This window comes from Hylobates moloch, unplaced genomic scaffold, assembly GCF_009828535.3.
Source record: "Hylobates moloch isolate HMO894 unplaced genomic scaffold, HMol_V3 SCAFFOLD_15, whole genome shotgun sequence".
Taxonomy (NCBI): Eukaryota; Metazoa; Chordata; class Mammalia; order Primates; family Hylobatidae; genus Hylobates; species Hylobates moloch.
This window is the reverse complement of record NW_026652290.1, coordinates 94394787-94401791: the sequence shown is the minus strand read 5'-3', so window position 1 is coordinate 94401791 and position 7005 is coordinate 94394787. Positions and strand designations below refer to the sequence as shown.

Sequence of the window (7005 nt, the reverse complement as noted above, 5' to 3'; positions counted from 1 at the left end):
AGAAGAAAAATCTGAACTTGAACCCCAGTTTCTTTGTTTTTTGGTTCAGAGCCTGCCCAGTATAGCACTACAGTAAGCTGAATTTTATAAATTGGGTTTTGAGTTAAGGAATCAAAAGCTTCAGGCTTAAGTCCCACCTCTGCTCCAGAGTCTTCTGAGCTCTCCATTTTCACAGACGTCAGTTGCCCCAGGTGGCACTGGACTTTAATATTCTCCACATCCCTTTTTTTTTTCTCAAAACAGTTTACCAGCTTTTTCTTTCCTGAACCAGGAGCAATAGCAAAAATTGGGAATGGGAAGAAACAGGTGCCAGCCAGGACACCCGAACCAACTTGGAGCTCAGGAACCCAGGAGGGGATTGGAGAGAGTGAGGAGACTCCGTGGTCCACAATGAACGCTCCTTCCCCATCCAAAAAAATCCCCAGCCCAGTTTTTGGGCAGATGCCAGACTTTTATTCTGAAGCGTGGGCCACAACCTATGAGGTAATCTTTGGAGCTTCATTCTGAGGCGGAATCCCATTGGCCAGTTGGGGAAGCCCCTCCCAGGATTCCTGGCGCTCCGCCTTCCCCAAAGCCTATAAAGGCGCAGGTCCCCGCCTCGGCAGCCACGGGACACCTGCATCTGCTAACAAGACTGGAAGCAGGTGAGGCATACAGAACGGGAGGCCCGCAGCTGCGTGGGAGGAGGGGTGGTCCGAGGGACGTGGGATGCCGGGAATGAGGCTGGTTTGCAGGTCGACGCATGGACATTTTCCCAGAAAGGGACAGAGACGGCGAAGTTTGACGGTCTGGAAAGCAGAGACCAGCGGGGCTGACTGCTTGGGGAGTAAGTTCTGGGGATGTGGTACAGGGTGAGGAGCAGGTATCAGTGCTAGTTGCGACCCCTCCGTGTCTGCCCCCACCACCCCATTGCCATTCTGAAGCTCCCCAGGAAGAAGCTAAGAGGGGAAATAAATTGAGTGGGCGTGGGGTTTCCCAAGAATCGGAGGAACCGAGAACGAAGAGGGGTGGGGGATCCGGGAAAGAGAGAGATGAAAATCAAGTTTTCTTCAGCACGAGGGACAGCTCTCCACCGACCGAAGGAGGAGAATGCTATTTATTTCAGCACCAAGTATCCAGACAGCGCCTCTCGGGAGGTCCGAGAAGTGAACTGCGATCTGTTTCAGCATCAGGGCTCAGGACAGTTCCCAGAGGGCTCCGTTTCGGCGCCAGAACCCTGGACAGCTCCCCCAGGTAACGGGAGAGCCCTTTGACCCTGATTTTGCAGGGGGAGGACGATTGAGGGTGGTCTGAGGTGCCTGGCATTTCTGGAGACCTGCCCCTCATGTAATGGATTTTTAAACAAAGTATTTTCCAGATAAGCACACACAGAATTCTGCAATTTTCTTTTTTTCGAGACGGAGTCTTGCTCTGTCGCCCAGGCTGGAGTGCAGTGGCGCGATCTCGGCTCACTGCAACCTCTGCCTCCTGGGTTCAAGGGATTCTCCTGCCTCAGCCTCCTGAGTATCTGGGATTACAGGCACATGCCACCACTCCCGGCTAATTTTTGTATTCTTAGTAGAGACGGGGTTTCACCATGTTGGCCAGGCTGGTCTCAAACTCTTGACCTCTTCATCTGCCCGCTTCAGCCTCCCAAAGTGCTGGGATTACAGGCGTGAGCCACCGTGCCTGGCCCAAGTCCGGGATTTTCAACAGGTAAGATGCCTCACTGGGTTAACAGGTGCCTGCTAAGATGACATTATGGTGTCCCTTCCAGACTTCCGTGAGAAACCTTGTGCCAATCATTTTACATATATCATATCATGCCATCTTCAACCCTAGGACGTGGGTGTTACTGTGCCCACGTGACATTTGAGGAACCCAAGGCCCCGAGAAAGGCAGAAAAATAACCCACGCAGGGGCTCTCAGCCCACAAGTGAAGCTGTAAGTCAACCTCACCAGTCCAACTGCAAATCCCATGTCTCTGGCGTGCCTGGGTGGGAGGTAGGCCCTTGGAGATCAGATCCTGCCTCTCTCCAGGAGAACCAGGAATGGAAAACAGGGAGTCAGCACAGAGGCAGGAAACTCAGGTGTCACAGCTTGGCTCAGGTGAGAAGGAGGAGCTGGGCAGGGGTCTCAGACATGGGGCAGAGGGTGGCGAAGAAGATTAGAGTGTCTGTGGTCTAGTGCTGTGTGGAAGACTAGTGATTTTGTTGTTCTGATGTACTACGACAACAAGTCACAGCCGGCCTCATAGCGCAGACTCCCTTCGACCTTCGCTGTAAATGGGCTGGCCAGTGGGGGAGAACTGGGGAAGTCGGGGAGGAATCGCTTCCACTCGGAGTGGGGGCTGGCTCACTCCAGGGGATACAGGCATAGGCAAAGGAGGGAAGCAAACAAGGACATACATCCTGTGCTCATACAGCCATGCACCATGTATGGGGTTGGTCACATCACTCGTACGCCCCCACAAGCCTGGAGATAGAACATACCTGACTGTAAACCCAAGACCTCTAACCACGTCATGGAGCTTTCCTGGGAGACCCAATGAGGGAATGACATTTAAAGCCCTCCCTAGACCAGAGTTCTCAAGGTACTTTTCTATTTAAAAAAATTTTTTTTTTTTTTGGCCGGGCGTGGTGGCTCATGCCTGTCATCCCAGCACTTTGGGAGGCCGAGGCAGGTGGACCACTTGAGGCCAGGAGTTCAAGACCAGCCTGGACAACATGGTGAAACTCCATTTCTCCTAAAAATACAAAAATTAGCTGGGCGTTGCGGCGCAAGCCTATAGTCCCAGCTACTCGGGAGGCTGAGGCATGGGAATCCCTTGAACCCAGGAGGCAGAGGCTGCATGACCCAAGATTGCACCACTGCACTCCAGCCTGGGCAACAGAGAGAGATTCTGTCTCAAAAAACAATTTTTTTTTTTTTGTAAAGACATGGTCTCCTGCCTCAGCCTCTCAAAGTGCCAAGATTACAGGTGTGAGCCACCAAACCCAGCCTAAGGATACTTTTCAATAAAAGTTCCAGAAGTGGGCTGGGTGTGGGAGCTCACACCTATAATCCTAACATTTTGGGAGGATAACATGGGAGGATTGCTGGAGCACAGGAGTTTGAGACCAGCCTGGGCAATATAGTGACACCCTATGAGGTGACACATGTCTGTAGTCCCAACTACTTAGGAAGTGGGAGGAACACTTGAGCCTGGGAGGTCAAGGCTGCAGTGAGCCATGACTGCACCGCTGCACTCCAGACTGGGCAACAGAACAACACCCTGTTTCAAAAAAAAAAAATAAGTTTCAGAAAAGATTCTTTTCCTGTCTGCTACCCATCAGTGTCATGGGCCAGTCATAGGACAAGCGTGAACTTGTGCCCGGTGGTGACTTATGACATCATAAAGGCTCACCTCCTTTGCCAGATGTGATAGCTGACACTTGTAATCCCAGCACTTTGGGAGGCCAAGGTGGGAGGATAGCTTGAGCTCAGGAGTTCGAGACCAGCCTGGGCAACACAGCAAGACCTCATCTCAATAAAAAAATAATAAATAAATAAATAAATAAATAAATAAATAAATAAATAAGACTCACTCCCAATTCTCTGCAACACCCTAAAAGTGACAAACTCCACAGGGTACCTGTTTTCCAGCCTCAGGGCTTTTGCCTTTGCTGTTCCTGCAGCTTGGAATGCACTCACCCCACCTCGACCCAGAGCTCCCCACAACTGACCCTGCCTTCTTCTGCAAGCTCCGTTTCATCAAGGGGAATGATGCTTATTGCCTCACCATTTCCCACGTGAAGTCTGTATTGACATTCTCATAGACCTGGGATATTGTATCTGCAGCACATAGTCCAATTATTTTCATGTTATCTACTGACAGGTCTATTTGTCTCCCTGTTACACTGTGAGCTCCGTGAGGGCAGAAACAATGTTTGTATTTTCACTGCTGTGTCCCCAGTGCCTGGTCCGGGGCCCGGCACATAGCAGGCATATAATAAGCATGTGTTGAATCAATAAAGGTATCAAAGAATAAACCAATACATCAATCAATAAATGAATGAATGGCCTCAGCACACACAGAAAGATCCTTCTTCTATGTCTCCCCCAGAGAGATACTGGAGGGCAATGGTTGCTGGAGGTGTTTATTGGGGAAGCATAATTTAATTTGTGGACACTTAAGGGCCGGCCAGCCAACTCATAGCCCCAAGAGAGAGAGCCAGGCTCATTTAATTAGCAATTACAAGGCATTGATTCCTCATTAGCTCTGGCAACCCTCGTCTCCCTCCTCAGCCTCAGACAAATGAAATCTTTCTCTCTCTCCCAGGAGTACTGCCTCAGTGGGTCCATTAACAAGCAGAGAAAATGAGATTAGAAGACACCTAAATGCCAGAGGCACTTTATGAATGGGCTGAGCAGAGGGAGGTTCAATGTCTGGGTTAGGTCTAATTGTGGGAGGTTTTCTGGTCTATTTAGAATTGCCCCCTGGGAATGCAAGGTCTTTCAGAAAGGAAAAGGCACACAGATATTGCCATTTGGGGTCCTCAATGGAGGAGGACATTCTGCTATGGGTGTCTCCCAGTCACCCCAAATTAATCATTTCAAAGTGAACACTCAATCTGCCCAGCCCCTAGCTTCCTCCCCTGATGTGCCCATGAATATGACAGTCCCTCTACATGCCCAAGACCCTCCCCTCCTCATCCACTCCCCATGGTCCCCAAGATGAGTCACTGTGCTCAAATCCATCCTCTCTCCTGCAGCCCTCTCCCTCCATGACCTCCGCCTCCCTGCACGTCCTGATCTCATCACTGTCTCCCCTCCGAGCATACACACACATGCAGCCTGTTCATTCTCTACACGCAGCGAGGGGACTTTCCAGAACACACATCTGACCAAGTTCCACTCCTGTCTGTCACCCTTCCAAGAGCCCCACTGACTGCAGAATAACATTCAAATATCCGGTCAGGCATGGTGGCTCACGCCTGCAGTCCCAGCACTTTGGGAGGCCAAGGTGGGTGGATCACTTGCACAGGACCACAGGCATGTGCCACCACACCCAGCTAATTTTTATATTTTTAGTAGAGAGGAGTTTCACCATGTTGGCCAGGCTGACCTCAAGTGATCCACCCACCTCAACCTCCCAAAGTGCTGGGATTACAGGCATGAGTCACTGCACCGGTCTAATTTTTTTCAGAGTCTCACTCTGTTGCCCAGGCTGGAGTGCAGTGGTGCGATCTCGGTTCACTGCAACCTCTGACTCCTGTTTTCAAGCGATTCTCTTGGCTCAGCCTCCCGAGCAGCTGGGATTACAGGCACGTGCCACCACACTTAGCTAATTTTTGTATTTTTAGTAGAGATGGGGGTCTCGCCATGCTGGCACAGTTGGTCTTGAACTCCTGACCTCAAGTGATCCGCCCATCTTGGCTTCCCAAAGTGCTGGGATTACAGGCATGAGCCACTGTGCCCGGCCCTTAGTGATTCTTTTTTTCTTTTCCTTTTTTTTTTTTTTGAGATGGAGTTTTGCTCTTGTTGCCCAGGCTGTAGTGCAATGGCACGATCTCAGCTCACCACAACCTCCGCTTCCCGGGTTCAAGTGATTCTCCTGCCTCAGCCTCCTGAGTAGCTGGAATTACAGGTATGTGCCACCACGCTCGGCTAATTTTGTATTTTTAGTAGAGATGGGGTCTCTCTATGTTGGTCAGGCTGGTCGTGAACTCCCGACCTCAGATCCGCCCGCCTCGGCCTCCCAAAGTGCTGGGATTACAGACGTGAGCCACCGCGCCCAGCCAGCCCTTATTGATTCTTATTAATGCCACACTAACCTTTTATTTCCCCCCAAAGACCCCTGGGAGCCCTCAGTTTTTCCTGGCAGTTTCATCTTTGTACCCCCCGCCTCCCCACACACATGCCTAGCTCAGTGCTGACATCCAATATTCACTTTGGGTATAAATGCTTGTGCCTGAGCCTATCACCTTCATCAGCCACAAAATCCTGGAGGCCACACACCCCTGTAAAGATGAGCCATTATCCACAGAGGTCCAACCAACTTACCACCCTCTCCCAGCCACCCCCAAGGACCCAGCTTGCAGCTGCCTGCTCAATGGCTTTAGAAACTAAAAAAGGTGAATGAGTTTCCATCACTGCCCTCCTGGGCTTTGCTGTTATGGCTGGTTAACTTGACAGAAGAACATATTATACTTCATTTCGTGCCGTTGTCTTGTTGGAAAAAAAGTGACAGCTGGGTGCAGTGGTGCACACTGTAGTCACAGCTACTCAGGAGAATTGCTTGAGCACAGGAGTTGGAGTCTACACTGAGCTGTGATCGCGTCACTACACTCCAGCCTGAACGACAGAGCAAGACCCTCTTTAAAAATATGTGAGAGGCTGGGCACGATGGCTCACGCCTGTAATCCCAGCACTTTGGGAGGCCAAGGCAGGCGGATTGCTTGAGCTCAGGAGTTCAGGACCAACCTGGCCAACATGGTGAAACCCTGTCTCTACCAAAAATACAAAAAAAAAAAAAAAAAAATGTCGAACATGGTGTCACGAGCCTGTAGTCCCAGCTTCTCAGGAGGCTGAGGTGAGAGGATCGCCTGAGCTTGGAAGGCAAAGGTTGCAGTGAGCCGAGATCGCATCACTGCACTCCAGCCTGGGTGACAGAGCGAGACCCCATCTCAAAACAAAACAAAACAAAACAAAACAAAACAAAAAAAACGGGCATGATGGCTCACATCTGTAATCCCAGCACACTTTGGGAGGCCAAGGCAGGCGGATCACTAGGTCAGGAGATCGAGACCATCCTGGCTAACACGGCGAAACCCTGTCTCTGCTAAAAATACAAAAAGAAATTAGCTGGCCGTGGTGGCATGAGCCTGTAGTCCCAGCTACTCAGGAGGCTGAAGCAGGAGAATTGCTTGAACCCAGGAGGCGGAGGTTGCAGTGAGCTGAGATCAGGCCACTGCACTCCAGCCTAGGCAATAGAGCAAGACTCTGTCTCAGGAAAAAAAAAAAGTGTGAGAGAGACCCCCTTCT

General features: G+C 50.7%; 1 long non-coding RNA gene across 9 annotated transcripts; it reads left to right on the top strand.

The window, feature by feature from the left end:
- Positions 1-286: 286 nt before the first annotated feature.
- LOC116484284 (uncharacterized) lies at positions 287-6666 on the top strand. Of its 9 annotated transcripts, none has more exons than XR_009210053.1 (7): positions 287-644; positions 759-826; positions 1054-1233; positions 1559-1695; positions 1822-1923; positions 2020-2088; positions 3657-6666. It is a non-coding gene; the product is annotated as an uncharacterized LOC116484284 (long non-coding RNA). The 9 variants fall into 9 exon arrangements; XR_009210050.1 differs by having other exon boundaries at positions 3609-6666; XR_009210052.1 differs by having other exon boundaries at positions 2003-2088.
- The last annotated feature ends 339 nt before the right edge of the window (positions 6667-7005 follow it).